Here is a 17,439-nt window from a genome sequence, read left to right on the forward strand (position 1 = left end):
TTTGTGTGTACTATGACGGTAGCAACATACAAGCCAGAAAAGCAATTGAAAACGCAAATCTGATGCAGGACTAAATATTTAAATTTGGAAAAATCTTTTTTCCAAGAAAACAAAAGGACAGAGCAAAAATTTGGCATAAACTTTAACTCAGCTAACTAGTTTTTCCGTACAGTTGAGAAATAAGATGATGAGAATGATTCAATGAACAAAATTGTCAATGCACGTTGATATTTGGGAGGTGGACAGAGATGCATTCTAATTGTGATGCAAGTGAAGTTTTAACTGGTAAAAACACCTTTCAGATGCTTTTAAAATGGAGCATGAAAACTCATGTCCTAGAACACCAGTTTTAAATGCAAATGTTATCACTTCTGCTGCAAATTTTTAGCCTGTCTGATGAATAATCTTTATACTTTAGTCACTGGATAAAAAATGGAGCATGAAATCGTGACTTGCCATTACGGATGGCTATTACATATGCTCAGGAGGGATAATAAAGAGCATTTTAATGCAAAGTATCTTTAAGTCCTGAAGCATAAAACCTTCAAATATAGCAGTAACAATAATAATAAAGTAAATATTAAAAAAATGAGAATTCTCAAAAGCTCAAATGAAGATACTTACAACTACTTCTACACAAACATGCTATTTGAGCTAAAGTTCTCATCACCCAGATTGCCCAATTAAAGCCAAAACTAGAAAAAAACAAAGGTTGTGGCAAGATCACTTTTCTGCTGTTGCTAGACAAAGCTTGTGCTTGAAAATGGTTGTGCTCCAAAAATGCAGTCCCTGTGTGAATCTTACCTCTACTTCAGCCTGAGAGGCAGAAGTCTCCATTGATTCAGTATGGAGTATTCAGACAAGGATTTCAGTGCTTGTGTTTAGTGCTGCTTTTCACCTCCTCAAAGGCACAAATAAAAATCTTAGAACTTGAGGAGCCCAACCCAGGAAACATAACATTGCTATGTTAAATTTTCTACTCCTGCTTTCTCATAGGTCACAGAGCTGTGAAGATCAGGGAAATGGGGAATCTACTGGTGGGGTGGGGGCACACACATCCCATAACCACCAAGCCATATGTAACTGCAGAGAACTGCATCTAGCTACTCTGAAATAGTTCAGATACTTATAAAAAATAATTTCATGCTCTCCAAGAGGTATACAGTAGTGGAATACTGGCAACAACAGTATGTTATGGGGGAGTTGCAAAGCTACCTGTATTAGAATGTTTAAAAAAAAAACAACAGATATCACCAGATCTTAAAAAAACCAAGCAAACAAAAGACTTTTTTATGTGGTACCTGTTCCTACACCTTCTTTATAGAATTTTAACAATCTACCTGAAATAATTAAATTTTAGCTGCTAATATTTTGTCATTCAATAATTTAGATTTTAGATAGCAGCTTTCACCTCTGTTTGGCCTGGAATCATTCACATTAAACAAATCTCTGGGCAAAGGATCTGTCAAAGCTATAGAGTAGACTATAGAAAGCAGTTTCAGGAGCAGAAGACTGATGGAAGCTTTGTTTTCCTCCTCTTGTGAGTACCTCCAGGATCCTTCTGTGTCCCCTAAATCCTACCTAGACAGCAGGGGTCATGTTTGTGTGCTGCAAGTGGAGGGGCCAAACAAAACAAAACTGAAACTCCGCTGCTATAGGTTTTCCCCATAGTAGGGGCAGTAGCTTAAATCTGCTTTACAAGCACTGTTCTTTCACTAACTCTCTGGGAACTTGAAAATATTGTGAGGCTCTGATTACTTTAAGAAATTTGGGCTAAATTTGGCCAACAGTTGTTGAAGGATGCTGGACCAATGAGACAAGCAACTTCAGCAAAAGAGTTTTATTTCCCAGAGGACGACAATACTGTAGGACAGTAAACAACTTGTTCTTGCCCAAACTGGGTTTAAAGTATTGCTCTGAAAAGGATGAAAGCAGATTTAACAGAAACACAACTTCTGTTGTAGACAAATGAAGCATTTGACACTTGTGGCCTAGAAATTCTGAGATAATAAAACTGAAAAATGATGAATTGCAGATGATGGTAAAAATTCTGTGACTGCAAATAGATGGAAGACTGAAACAGTGCTGACTCACAAGAGGCTATTTCAGAATGTGAGTTTGTGGGTAATGAAATAGTAATTGAAAAAGATGAAAGGAGGTGTGTTAAAATGCCTTGTCAGAGGCAGTAACGGTGTCAAGTACTGTATATGGACAAAGGACATCTATACCTGAAAAAGTACTGGAAAAACCTAGCTGCTCCCTTTATGTGGGGAACAAGCTTAAGCACTGATGTTATACAAGTTTTTCAGAGCCTTGTTTCACTCTGTTGATTTTTGGAACTAAGAATGTCTGAAGTGTAGAATAATGGACTTTTCTAGTGCCAGCTGAAACATGACGTGGCACAAAGCAGGTGCTCAGCTTCTAATTTTCTGTGCTTTGTTGCCATCAACTCATCTTTGCCCATTTCTCCTGCAAGCCATGCACCAGTCCCCTATGGTGCTCTCCAAGTGAAATCATCAAATCCTTACTTTCCTTTGTCTGATTTGTTTCTGCCTTACTGCTCTTATCAGCTACTGTCAAAAGGCAGTCATTTAGTGTTGGTCACTGCTTTCTCTTAAAACAGCCCTAATATACGCCTTCAAAACTTACAAATTACTATCCAGTAATTTTAAATGCAATCTGCTGCTGTTTGGTTTTTTTTTGTTTGTTTGTTTTTTAACATCACCCACCTTCTTCTCTCTTGTCTTTGCTTCAGTTCAGTGAAAGGATTTTTGGACAGGGTTTGGCTTTCTTACATTTAATCATTTAATAACTTCCCAGCACCTGGCATTCGAGAACCCTTAGTTAGGGATCCGTGGATATAATTGTAATACTCATAAGTAAATAGTCTATAGTTGCTAAAGGGCTGAAGTAAAATCTCTGTCAGTTTTAGAGCTGAGAGATCTGAATCACATTCACATGATTGCTCTGTAGGTACCTGAATGTACTGTGGTAAAAGTTTTGGGTTTCTTTCCCCTCTTCAAGCCTCTTTTGTAGCTACGTTCTCTCATGGGATACAAGCAAATTCTGTGGGCTTCATTTGGAATTATTTCTACTCCGCGAGTGGAGAGCAGAGCCCATGACTGGACTGAAGCCAGTGTTCTTTAAAAGTTCACATGCCTTCTATTTGCGATCTAATTTAGACTCCTTCTGACCAAACAAAGGGAGGGGGAGAGGAATGAAAAATAGTAGCATCTGTGTCAGTAAAAAATTCTAAGGGTTAACATAACATGATGTAAACTGTTTCATCTGTTCTTCCTACTTGCCCATTTTAATCAGAAATGAGTAAGTAGAGCTTATATGCACTGAACTTGAAGAATGCTAATGGGATGTCTGCAGCATATTGTACCCAGAGTACTTATGCCACAATAGGAGAGCCTTTAATTCTGTAATTCTCTGAGGCAAGAAAAGCTTTCTGAAGAATTACTTTAAATTTAAACTCTCATTCTAATGTTAGGCAGCCTGTTGGAACTCTGAGTTAAAAATTGCTTCAGCTTTAGTTACTAGAGCCAGATGTAACATTGACCTTAAATGGTAAAAGCTCCCAAGAGTGAAAGAGAGGCTGGCCCGAGGGAAAGAGAGGAATAACTGAAGTTTTAGGTAAGTAATCTCTATAACCAGGAATAAGCTCTTTTTCAGCCTGGAACAGAACGGAACCATTTTTCCTCCTTAAAGGTACAGTACCTTGTTCTTGTGATACAGAGGAGCTGGTTCTTTACCTTTTCTCCCCCACCCCTTCAAATTCTACCTCTTTGTCAGATTTTAGCTGCTTAAAAACTGGGTGTAGTCAATGCAACCTCGTTCTGCTTGCAAACCGTTTGGGACTATACAGGAATGAAAAAGGAAAAGCTGTGTTAATTATACTGAGACTTGAATAATAAAGGTATGTAGTCAGTAATTCGAGGTAACTTGATTCACAGATATTGTCATCTGTATTGTACTAACCAAGAGGGAGTCTTAGGAGCAATCCATGTTATAGAGAAACAGATAAGTCACAGATTGCTCTTTTTCTTTTTAATTATGACTTTCCTTCCCTCATGCTTTTAACAGTGCTGGAGTGGTTCATGTTGGTGGATTATCTACTTGTCTGGAACTTATCTTTTAAAAAGGCATTTCCAGAGCCATTTCTTCATACAGTCTCTGTTTGAGTTTAGTCCTGTTAGGTGTAAATTAATACCACAAAGTTGTATTTAATTGGAATGCTATAAAGAGAAAAAGAAATATCTTTAAACTGTTAAAACCTATTTCCTTTAGTAGAGAAAAATCTCATTATTTGCTTTTCCTAGTATTAGGGTTTTCAGTTTTATCTGTGCTATTTGGTAGCTATCCTGCATTAAAGCGTATTTCATTTCCTTGATGAATTAAAACATATTTTTGTCTTACTATTATGTATATCAAGGTCTTCTTTTGCTTTAGACAGCAGAATGTAAGCAACATAAAAGAATGAGGTCAGTGCAAGGAAGTGATAACTGGAATTGGGGACTTAGGTTTCTGTTACTAACTCACATTACTAGCAACTTGTGTTAGTGAGTTGATTTTGCAAATCTCCATAGCATGGCTTCACCTGGTGAAAAATTCTCTGCAATCAGTAGTGAATTTCCATCTCTGCAGAGTGATTAGAGCATAGTTTTTAGTTTCTGCCATACGGAGATCAGGTGAATTTAGAGTTCTGAGTGTGGACAGTGTTCTTGTGAGTGTTGACAGTTACTCAATGTATGTTTCATATGGTAGGTGTTGTGTACACTTTCAAAAAGTTTTCTTCATCCAGCTTCAGGAGGCTGTGGTAAATGAATCTTACTTGTTAAAGCATTTCAGATCTTATTACAAAACTTGTAATTGTTTTATTTTTCTCTGGACTGTCATTAGTGAACAGCTTAGTATATTTATGTTAAGCTTGTAGCAGACCTTCATGTTTTACATCAACAGTAATACCCCAAATCAACAATTATACCACACTTGGAGCCGAATAATCTAATGATACAACTCACAGAAATCTAAGTTTATTAGAACAGTGGAAATTAAGAATCAGTCCAGTATATGAAATGCTGAATACTGAGGGTCCTCCCTTATAGAATGTTCTCGCATTTTGGGCCTCCAAAGACCTTGTTCTGATTTGTTGATCTTGCATGTGTTACTTGTGATGTTTTATACAACCCTTCAACTTCTGCAAGGGCGTACAAGTTTAGATGGTATTCTAGAAGGTGTTTAAGTTTCCATGACTTACTTTTAACAATGTCTAAAGGTTGGGATAACTAATCAATGTCTAACTCTTCCAAATCTGAACCAAGCATATATTTCTAATACATGATATAGCACTTCAACAGCTATTGTTCTTATTTCACACATTTCTTTTTTGTGTTGTGACTTAAAATATACAATAAAGTACCTATGTGTAAATTTATCTTCAGTAAAGGTATTATGATGACGAAAGTGTAATTTAATACATAAAGTACAAGTTGTTTATTTGTGCATGGTGAATATTGTGTTAACATCAGCACTGATAAGTACCTAGGATTTTCATTGTATTTAACTTTTAGAAATCCATCTGCTTCACATTCTTCTGGATTAAGTTCTAAATTGTCTGTGAAACCTGTATGCCTCCCTACCTCCTATCTTTTTATCTTACAGGGACAGTTTTAATGACTATAGTCCTATTTACCTGGGGCCGAAACATTGGAAATTCAGAATTATCTAGCAGCCAGTTTCATAACTCCAATGTTTAGCCTCACCTGCTTCCAATCTCCTTTCTATCAGTCTGTTTCCTGACAGCTTTTAAGGATAGTTCGGTGCCAAATAACTTTTTAAAAAGTTATTTAGGACAGAGTACAGCAAGTTATAGGGTGTTGGACCTGGGAGAGAGAGATGTGAAAGCTTCTCCTTTCATGGGTCATATGTGAATGTTCCTCACAGGGAGTTCTCCTTCCTCATCTATTTGCTGTTCTTAGACAAGTGTGTAAGTCCAGGAGAAAGAAGGATAAAATTGCTTGTGAGTGGAAGTGGGAAGATAATCCTTGCTGTTTCAAGGTTCATGGGCTATTTAAAGATCTGGGGGATTTTTGGGCAGAGATAGATCTTTTTGCTGTCCTAACTTGCAGCCTTCCTGTAAACTAAGCAGAATAATTTCCTTGTGATGTGCTCTCTGCCTGTGCTCACTTTGAAAAGTGGGTCAAAGAGATGTTTTGGATCTCAGTATCACTGACAGAAAGGAAATCTGAGTGGGTGATGGATCTCTGTAAGCTTCTAAACTAGTGACTCAAGACATGAATTTCTGCTTATGTACATGTGGAGAGCTAAGACTGTGACTTATGGCAGTGCTTTGAAGTAATAACTCACTTTCCCTCCCTGGCAAGTAGATCCCAAGGATTCTGAAAAGGAGAGAGGGATTTGTTATTTAGAGCAAGTGGACTTGTAACCTCAGGTTTTGATGGAGAGCTTCAGCTCTAATAGCATCCCTGGATTTATTCCTCTAATCTATTAGATAGACTTAATGGTTTTTTTTCTTTATATTTCCATTCCTTTAGGTTAATTTCAGTGTGTCTATCATTAATTTTACAATCTCAAAAAACAATTTGAGAATTAAATTTTACTTAGGAATTGCCAAATTTATTAAATATCTAAAAGATTGAAACAACAAAACCAACAACAAAGACCACACACTATTTCATAGCTGAAATCAAGAATGCCTTACAATGTGCTAAAACTTTCACTTATCCTTAAAATGTGCAAACCACAAAATCTTTAGCTATCACAAGTAATCTGGGACGTGTAGTATTTTGGATATCTCTAGAGATCTGTGGATTTGGACAAGGAAGGCCTGTAGAATATGATCTTTCCTATGCTGACAGGGATTGCTGGGAGAGGATGAGAGGAGCAGGGAGGGGACCATGCAAACCTGCCAGCTAACGTATGTCAAGTGAGTATGTGAACCTGGAAGTCTTTTCCCTAACAGAAGCATATTCTGTTGTGTTTTGTTGATGCACATACTTAGAGTCACTGCTGTCCCCTGATTTATGTGTAAATATGCCTGGGGATTGTCCAAAGAGAGCTGCAATCTCATGGCTATAAAATACTGGATTAATTACTGGGATTTCTGCAAAGAGCAAAGGGATTGAAAAGTTGATCTAACAAACAGCAGTGGTGGGGAAAGCTTTTTATGTTGCAGCTGCACACTCTTTTTCTTACCCACTGTAACGTTTTGCATCCTGAAAATGAATGTGTGATAGAAATTCTGGGCTGCTGGGGCAAGTACAATAATTGCTTTGGGGCAGAGACTTGCCTTCTGAGTAAAATTATTGCTGTTTATATAATTCTGCAGAATGTTTTGTAAGGCTGAAGTTATACATGGGGAATTTGGCTCCGAGTCTTTGCTTTTGAAATCCTCAGCAAAGTTTCCATTGTCTTTAGTGTTGCCGGAGGAGGCGCTTAGTGAACGCTACAAAGGTAAAGACTCTCTCAGGGCAATCTGAGTAGGAGAAGGTCTATTTTTATCCATCTTATTTTGGACTTAATTTGTACTAACAAATGACAAAATCAGTACAATGATAGCTTTTTCTGAAATTTTGGACAAGAAAAATCCTCTATTTCATTTTTAAATGTTCTCCCAGTTTCTCCAGTCTCCTTTAGAAGGTAGTAGAAGATAGTAAGGTCTCATATATTAATTCATGTTTCCTGTTAAAACTTCCAAACTTGTGCTGTAACTGCTGAACAGAGAAATGAAAAATTAAGCTGGAGAGCTTGTGGAGAGGAAGGGAAATCATTTGACAGTGTATGAAAATTGCTTCCCAATTTCAGCTGCTGAATTTTCCATATTTTTCTTCATAAATAGCGAAGGGAAGCCACTGACCTCTGGGCTCATGAAAATAGAATTATGTGACTGGGCCTAGTTGCAGCAGAGGGTGGAGTTTGTCCCAGGAGGAGGTGCTAAGTCAATCTGATGTTCTGCACATCACCTCAGACTCGAAAAGTCTTGGAAGCAGCCCTACATATTGTGCCTTGTTCCCTTATGCCAGTATAGTGGTGCCCATCCAGACTTCCCTGAGGGCTCTTGCTGTTAAGAACTTATTCCTGGCTTTTTTTTTAGATAATTTTATCAGCATTGCTCCAAAAACTGGTTTTAGGAAGTGCAATAGTCAGTGGAGCAGACTGTTGAAACCAAAGCAGATTTATCAGAATTCCCAAGTATCTTAGGAAGCTGAAGCAAGGTTAGGAAAGCTTGAAAAGTACTCAATGTATTAAGTAAAAATATCTTTAAGGGGCAGGGAGAAAGAATGTGTGGGATATAGTCTAAAACCTCAACATGTAAAACTCAGTTTTTATCTTCATGTTGATTTTTTGGCATCTGTTTGAAATGTCTTCTGCATAAAACACAGCATTAAAATGTCCCTTCCAAACCTCATATATTATGTGCTAATGGCATAGAGTCTCTGGAGTATTAACAACCTTGAACCCTTAGAAGAAGCTCTTGATATTTCCTGTTGTATTCATTTTTTTTGGTAAGACCTTGACATTTTCTGTTTAGCAGATTGTTTTTCTTAGTAAAATGGCAGACATGAACCATCTCACTCTCTACAAAGCTGATGTATAATTGTAATGGAAAGGTGAATAATACCTAAAGATCCCCAAGGAAATCTGTCCTGTTGCTGTTTGGTATTTCTCTGTCTAGTAATGTGTTCAGAAATTACATTAAACACCAAGTGGTGAATTTTACTGATCACTTTAGAATGATGCTAAAATTAAGGACCCAGAGGAAAAATACTGCACACAAGAAAAGTAGCCTGGGCTACATTGGGAAATGTGTGGCCAGCAGGGCAAGAGAGGTGATCCTGCCCCTCTACTCAGCCACACCTGCAGTGCTGTGTCCAGTTCTGGGCTCCTCTGGACAAGAGAGACAAGGAGATACAGGAGAGGGTCCAGCAGAGGCCACAAAGGGGATGAGGGATCTGGAGCATCTCTCCACTGAGGAGAGGCTGCGGGAGCTGGGCCTGGTTAGTTGAGAGAAGGCTGAGAGGGATCTCATTAATGCTGATAAATATCTCAAAGGAGGGCTAAGAGCATGGTGCCAGACACTTTTCAGTGGTGCCCAGTGACAGGATGAGGAGCAATGGCCATAACTAAAACACAGGAAGCTCCATCTCACGAGGAACAACTTCTTTACATTGAGGGTGTCAGAGCACTGGGACAGGATGTTCAGGGAGATGGTGGAGTCTGTCTGGATACATTCAAAACACCTGAATGTGTTCCTGTGTCACTGCTCCAGGTGACTCTGCTTTGGCAGGGAGGTTGGACTGGATGATCTCCAGAGGTCCCTCCCAGCCCTAATTATTCTAAATGGTAAGTTGCATTTCCTTAAACCATCTAACAAGTCAGACTCTCCTTGCAAATCGCTGTTCCTGTTTGGTTTGTGTGGAGCTTTGCCCATGTACATGACCTATGGGTCTGTCTCAGTGGACTTCGATCCCTCCAGAGAATCTGGCTCCACTTAATATGAAGACAATTTCCCTTTTTCTGTTGCTTAACAGCTAAAGATCAGAATTGATAGACATTTTTCCCTTCAGAGCAGGACTTGGTAAATTTCTTGTACAGCTTTTTACAAAATGAGCACAAATCCACCAGGTTTTTCACCTAATGTTTTTCTTAGGTAGTAGTTGGTGATATGTTTTCTCAGAACAAAGTCTCTCACGGCAGAAACCTCAAAAGTCACAATGTATCTTACACTCATCTGTCAGCTTATATGATTCAGAAGTTGTGAAGCTGGGAGTTTTTTTCTTCCTTTTGAAAGTGGGTACTGTACCATCATCCTGTGTACTTATCTTCTGAGCATCTGCTTGGAAAATAAAACAACGTGCCTTTTTGACATCCAAGAAAGTGCTATAAAAAGTCTGTTGCTATGTTTAAATGCCTACACTCAGTTGCTATAGCAATAAAAATATCAAAAATGATGTACAAATTGCCACAGTGCATTACCAGCCCTTTCCTGGACAGGGAGGTTTTGGGACTGAGACTGTAACAGAGTGCTCAGTGTATTGGAGAGCAGAATTGCCCCATAGTTCCAGGTGCCCTGTGGTGTCATCTGAGAGCAAAATGTGTCCCAAAATGTGTGAATCCCCCCAAACTGGCTGGGTCAAATGGGAGAGTTGGGTCTCTACTGAATTCAGTTGCTTCTTCATGACTTGCATGTTGAATATTTGGACCAAGTTGTCATTTTTCTGCAAGATAAGCTGCTGAACATGTTGACCTTTCTCTAAATTCCTTCAGTCCCATGACAGCAAGTGTGAAAATCAGCTTACAGACTGCATCAGCCCGCGTAGAGTTTTCTCCATGTAACGTCCCAGTGGTGAAATGTCCTTGTTTCTTAGGCAGTTATGGGCACCCTGCTACCCAAAAGAAAAGAAATTAAATAGTAGCTAATGGAATCTTTAGCATCTCTGTGGGGCTCAAAGCCTTGAACATTCAGTTGCTTCTCAAAGAGAGCAGGAAATCCAACTTCCTTCATAAAACACAGCAAGCAGAGGAAGGCATGTTATTTTGGCAACTGTAAGTTTGGTTATGGAATTGAATTGTTTCCTCAGACATTTCTATGCCTCATTCTCTTGTCTCCTGAGGAATGTTAGAGGAAAGACTTGGAGAAATGGAAACCATGTTTGAAAGCAAGGTAACTGGTTCTCTTTATTCCAATTAGCTTGAAGAATCCTCAAGGTTCAAATGAGATTGGCTCAAACTGCAGAACAGTGTGCAGGTTAATTTGCATATGGTAATTGACAACAGTCAGATAATTATTTCAAGTATTTCTTAATGTACTCTTTAGAAGTCTAGTTGAGACGTCTTGATATCAAGAGTGTATCAGTGGTAGAAATACATATTTTAAAGTTTGGGTTCAGTTGTTATTGTTTAATGATCTTTTTTCAAGACTGTTATAAACATGTTGATGAAGTGATTCTTAGAGGCAGCTATGATACTCTGTGCTTTGAAGGCCCACTTAAATTCTGCAGTACCTCTAAGTACATTTTGGACTTTTTTATTTTTCTAAAAAGACTGGATAAACTACTGCCATGTACATGGATCACAGTTTTTCTCAAAATAAGGGCTGCAATGTTGCATACGTAGTTGCACGCCTCTCATTTCTTCCAGCTTGTATTTGCAATCTCAGTACAGTATTTTTCTGTAATGAATCTTGAGCATCTTTGGGATTTAATTGTAATGTTTCAGTTTTGGTTTTAAGTGTTGAAAAATGTGACAATTTGCAGCTTTACAGCTGCACAAACTCCAGTGAGTATGGAAGCATGTGTCTTCCTCAACTTCTGTGGGGATTCTTTTACTTTCCAGCTGTTCCACATGGAGTGCTGGACAATAACCTGGGTTTATCCTTAAATAAGAACGTCAACAGCACTGATTGTGGATTTGGTTTGTTGGTTGTTGCTTGGTTTTGAGCTTTTTTTACAGATCTAATAGCGGAGTCCAAATGTTAGATCCATAAATATTTATTGATACTTGTTTATTTAAGTGCAGTGTAATTAAAATTCCAAAGGTTATCCTGTTATGTCAAGCTTGGGAGGTGCTTCTCTGAATGCACACTGTTGTGTGCCTGTAAAACCAGCACATCTGCACTGCATTTACAATATTGGAACTTTTACTGTTGGGAATATTTGGTCACATGAATAACCGAACTGGGGAAGGGGAGAAGACAACAGAGGAGATATGTGGAACTTAAAAACTATAGCCTTTATTTTTCATGACACTGTCAAACACTTGAAAACAAGAAACCTGATTTCTCTTAGACTGTGTTTATAGCACCCTTACCACAGTTATGACATCAGTTCATTCTGTATTTCTAAGCTATTCTATATAGTTTGTTTCAGATGCTGTACATCTGAAACTTGCATCTGCCATGGAAATACAAACTTCCTGATATCTTTTACTTCCTGCATTAGCTTAGCTTGAAACTCATCACCAGCTTATGGCAGTGCAGGAGGAAGAGGGAGACCTGACACACATCATCAGCTACATAAGCTTTTTTCTTGAGAAAAAGTATTACATGGCTATTGTTTAGAGGCACGTTTCTCTTTGTGTGTTGTCCACTAGCCTTCTTTAAGTGTTAGCTATGCTGTTTATTCTTTCCAAAATCTATTTTTGATATTGTTTTCCTTGGACTAAAAATTATACTTTTACTCTGATTGTCAGCCAACTAACTTTCCCCCTTCTTCCCCGCCCTCCCTTCATTCCTCCCAGTACCCTTTGAACTTGTCCGACTTGTTGAATTTGGCAGGAGAGGATTCCAGAAGTATTAAACTCCTATAAGTGAAAATCAGTGGTGTGTTAAGAGAGGAGAGACCCAGCTTAGTGCTGCTAAGAGGAAAGGCTCCACTGTGAGCTGAAATTATTGCTGATTCTGTTTGATCTGCCAGCTGGCAACCTGGCATGTGTGAAGCTTAAAACCAGGCACAGCAAATAGCAAATGCTGTCTCTTGGCTCTCCAGACTGGTAGGAGACAAGGAGACATATAAGCTTGCTGTGAGGGAGATAAGACACAAAATCATCAAAATAAAATACCCGAAGAACAGGTTTTGATAGCTCAGCTGCTTAGAAACAACCCATTTTTTAATGTAGGGAGACATAGGTTACTAAATTGTCTGTTTGTGCACTGCTATCTTTATTTTGGAAAACTTTGTAAATGTCTGTGAAAGAGATCGTGAAAGCTGCAGGCTGATAACTCCTGGGATTTCACACCAAGTTCTAATAGTTGGTGGCAGTCCATATGTTTGTCTGCTTTCCAAAGTGGTGCAGAGCACTGTTAGTTTGTAACAGACACCCTCATCTATTTTGCAGATTTTTCCATCGAGGCCTGAAAGGAAAAGGTCTGAGGTTTCTGCAGTCTTTGGGAACAGGCTAAAGACTCTGCTCAGCCTGCTCTTTAGGCATGTCAGTCAGGTTCATGGGAATGTTGTTAGTGGACAGGTTCTTCCCATGGCAAGTAAATGTCAACCATCCGGGTAGAGGCAGCCTTTCTAATTAGGCTTTCCTTATGCAACAGATGTTTTGAGGCTCAGCCAGGGAGAATAAAGTAATGCCCTGAGACAGCAGCCCTTATCGCTTTCTGGTCATTTAAAGAAGGCAACTGGGGCTCAGGAATCTGTTCCCTGATAACTTCCTTGCATTTAAAGTGGTTTCTCCACCAGTTATGTCCTTTTGTGCATGTTCAAGGTCACCAGGCGAGCTCTAAGACTTATGGAACTCCAGGAGTTCCACATGATGAACGCTGCTCACTTGGACTCACTACTTCAGGTGCCCTTTAAATCACCTGTTATAGGTTTAGGGGTCTATTTAGTTTTTTAATATAGAGAAAAATACTGATCTCTTCCTCTGAAGACTATCCAGAGTATGAAGATATTTGGTTTATGGATAAGGAGTGTTTTTGTTCTTCTCCTTTTATTAAAATAACATTGGGAAAACCAGCAACACTAAATAAATGCTCTCGACATGAGATATAGGGATCCTGTTAAAGAACTCCCCTTCTGTCTTCCTTCAGCTCACTTCAGAAGTCTCTGGAGATCCTTCTTCTTGAAGTAAACTTCAGTGAAAAATGGCAGAATGAGATCTCATTTGCTCTTAAGCAAACTGACTGCACACTTTGTTACTCACTGTTTTGTTATTCTGTGATTATTTGAAAGAAATTAACCTGTGGTAGCATCCTGTTTTCTTTCTTTGCCTGATCATCTGCTTGGAAGGAGTTGTTCATTTTGCTTGAGCAAACTAAAAATCCCACCCTTTTCTATCTAGTATTGAATTAGTTTCTCTATATTTAAAACAGGAAGCTCCTGCTTACAGCATTCCAGCTATCAGCCTTCTGAATATTCATTATCTTTTCTTCACCTGTGCTGCAAGGCATTATGCTGACCATGAGAATTCCAGACCTTAAATTCCTCTGATAGGTAATAAGCTTTCTGCTTGCATTTTAGATTTTATTCTGTAGTTTGAAATAGTTGGGCTAATTACTCATTTATGGGTCTCATTCAGTGCAGTGAATAAGGAGCCCTGTACACATGAGAATTGCACAGGTCAGTTGTTATTCTGACAATTTTAAACGTATTTCATTTTTTTCTTCCTTGATTAACATATATGCTACCCATTTGCTGTTTTTAAAATGGAATGCTGCTTCTATAAACAATCTTAATTAAACTGATCAGTGAAAATTAAGGCTGGGGTCATAGATGAGAAGATATGAAACCCTAAAAAAAGTTCCTAGAAGATAATAATCATTGTTGGATTGCTTAACTAATATCCAAAAGCTATATTTTTTTTCCCATAACTATCAAGCATTATACCACTGAAGTGAATGCTCCACCTGTTGATAAAACTCAGGATGTAAGTGTGCATTCTTGGTGACTGGAAGTGCCATGTGCTTTGGGTATGTGACAAAAGTGAGAATTAGTTCAGCAGTGCAAGAAATGAGACAACTGCTTTTAGGTAACACAATGAGTTTTACTACAGTGAATTTAATCATTTGGACCTTGCCTAAAGCGGTATTTATTCCACAGTGCCAGCATCTATAAAAAATTCAGGTGAAGAAGCAAGAACAGTGGCCAGTTTCACTTCATTGAAGTGATGATTTCTTCTTCACAGTACTAAATCTTTGCTCTATTGGCAAGTGTTTTTGGAAAGTGCTGAAGTATTACATTCACAGTGTTTGAATGCTCTGAGGTTCTTAAAATGCACAAAAAAAAAATCACCTTTCCCAAAATATTTGTAGGACATAGTGAAAAATATGTCATTATACAGTGAAGAAGCAAATCCCTTGAAGAGGTCAGAACTCAACTGTTGTATCCCTCACTTTCTTAAGCACACAGTTCCCTTATTTTCTGCTGCATTTGTGCTATGGACTAATGATTTAAGTGGGTGAAATTTAATGTTCTAGTCAGTTAATAAGATTAAATAATGTACCAGTGCAAAGAATATTGAGCATGTTTTCAATATTCAGACCTTCCTCAGGAATATTAACCCATCACAGTAAGGGCTGCAGCTGGGCAGCTTTGTGAGAGTAAACTGAACAAGTAACTGCTGCCTGTCATTGCAGAGTAACCTGACTAGAAACTTGTGTGACTTATAAATGCCTGACTTTTGGGTTGGTGTAGTTGAAGAAATAAAAATGAAGAGACAGTATGAACCTAGTGAGTGAACTAAATAAAATTCCATTACTCCACCCTGCTTTAAAAAAATGAAGAAAATTAAATTTTTAATGCCAAAAGCACTGATGTAGTGTAATTGGTAACTATAGTTGAATATTCATGAAGCTCTGCAGTATGTTCACTTAAGGAACTGATTGTAATTCAGACAAGCTCTGTGATACAAATTTGCTTTTTGCTCCACCTCAGTTCAAAAGTAACTTAACACATATTTAGAATTGAAGTGGATTTTTTCTGTGAATGATAGAAAAGTGTGGTGCCATTCACACAGGTTGGCAAATTGTTATGCTAAGTACTGTAGTTGCCCTGTTTTTTAATCTTCTAAATTCCATTGTTTCTTCTGAAAATTATTTCTGATTTAACTTGATAATGAGAATTTTAGAAAAAATCATAGCTGGCTCTGACTTTAAATTTAATATTTTCCTTCAACAAAATTACATAAATGGCATGTTCAGTTAGTAACTTTATCCTCTTTGTTCTGTAAGAATATACTTATTTTGTTTTCAACCAGCTTAAAAGCATAACACTTGGAGGGAACACTTAGAAAATGAATTAATGAATTTGTAGGTTGTCTTTAAGTGCCATGGAAATGCAAATAAACATTGTTCTAACTAAGAAACACAACAACAAAGTTTGTGGTGGAAGAAAATATTTACATGCCTTAGAAACATGTTCAACACAATTTGATATCATCTTATTTGCAGAGATCAAACAGTATCATTGGTATTTATATTTTGATAGATTTAAATTTTTTTTATAAATCTAGATATATTTTGTTTGTTAAGCTAGCTTGGCAGTTGTTACTTATTTCTAGTCAGTTGTTGGGTATAAAGAAGAAATGAAGGGAAGAGGGGAAAAAAGATGAGTGGAACACACATTAAGTGTTTCTAGAAAGCCTATAAACTTTAGTTCTAAGTTCTGCCATTCTATTTCTCTCTTATTTTGATCTGTGAGGAAAAATATTGAGAAGATGATTTCCTAATTACTGCAGCCTAGGATTTGGATAGAACATTAATAAAGGGAATTAAGATTTTAGTTCTTAAGAACATAAATTCTTAGCCAATATAATTAAGAATTAAGAGAAGGATAGAAACTGTCTCTGTTTAGCTTAATATTCCTTCCACTGCCCCAAGAAAAGTTTTTGGAAGGTAATCTGAAGTAAGTCACTTCAGGAAAGGCCATAAAGAAAAAAAGGTAATTTTAACCTAACAAAGCTTGTCTCCCTGGGCTTCTCTGTGGTTGTCTGAGAAGTGAAAGGTTCCTGCAGAATGCAGTTTAGAGAGCCTAAATTAAATTCCTGATTTTAGGATAGGAACTTAAATTGATTCAAAAACAAGGAAAAAACAACCAACCCAACCCAAACTAACAGAAAAATTCATGAGACAAATGGCCTTAGGCTAAAGTGAGTCCTCATGATGGTTCCTTTTATGCATAGTCTCATGCCTGTCAATATGTTGAAGGCAAGTGGTATTATTAATAATACAGTAGTGAAAATGATGAACAGAATGAAATGGATCTAGGCTCTTCTTCACTTGATCCTTCCCCACAAGGAACATCAACTTTGGTGTTACTGGTTTTGGTAGGAGCACTTGAAAGAGATCTTAGATCAGCATTTAGCAACTGTATCCAGCCATATCCCAGCTGATGAATCTTTGAATGAAAACAGCAATTTCAGCTGACAAGTAAAAGCAGATATGTGCATTGTCTGTGAGATGACAATAGCTTCCTCAGCTTATCAAGTTTTCATTTCTTTATGACATCTCCAATAACTATAATAGGATTAATGCAGAGGTGGTGTTCAGTTTAACTGAATTGATAAAGAGACACAAGCAAACTAGGTCAAGTTTCATAATGCTTATAAAATCACAACACCTAAGGCAAAACTGAGCTTGAGAGCTTCAAGGGGGAAGAGGGATGCTGAGGTGAAAATTTGGCTTTTGGGTGTTGGAAGAACTGTTTGTCATGTTCGTTTACTTACCTGTACTCCCAGGATTTGATATTAGGGAGCTTTCCCTGCTTAGTCCTGTCCTGCAAGCCATACAAAGGGAGGACAAGGTGTGACCTGCCAAATTGAAGGCATAATTGTATTGCAGCAAAACAGCACAGGAAAAACCTGCAGGTTTAGAGGCAAACAAAATGTGTAGTTTCTCTTCAAAGTAGAGAGTGGAAGCTTGACTGTGCTTTGTGGAAAAAAAAAAAGTAGGTTTCTCACAAAATTTGCTAG

The 17,439-nt window shown here is 37.9% G+C and overlaps 1 protein-coding gene across 1 annotated transcript in view; it reads left to right on the forward strand.

Moving 5' to 3' along the window:
- Positions 1-6,933: 6,933 nt before the first annotated feature.
- Positions 6,934-17,439, forward strand: part of IRAG1 (inositol 1,4,5-triphosphate receptor associated 1) — a 57,424-nt gene continuing 46,918 nt past the window's right edge. Inside the window, exon 1 of the mRNA XM_036385073.2 lies at positions 6,934-6,952. The gene's annotated coding sequence lies outside the window, so the exon portion shown is untranslated. The remainder of the gene's footprint in view (positions 6,953-17,439) is intronic.

The sequence above is a fragment of the Molothrus ater genome, chromosome 6, assembly GCF_012460135.2.
Source record: "Molothrus ater isolate BHLD 08-10-18 breed brown headed cowbird chromosome 6, BPBGC_Mater_1.1, whole genome shotgun sequence".
NCBI lineage: Eukaryota > Metazoa > Chordata > Aves > Passeriformes > Icteridae > Molothrus > Molothrus ater.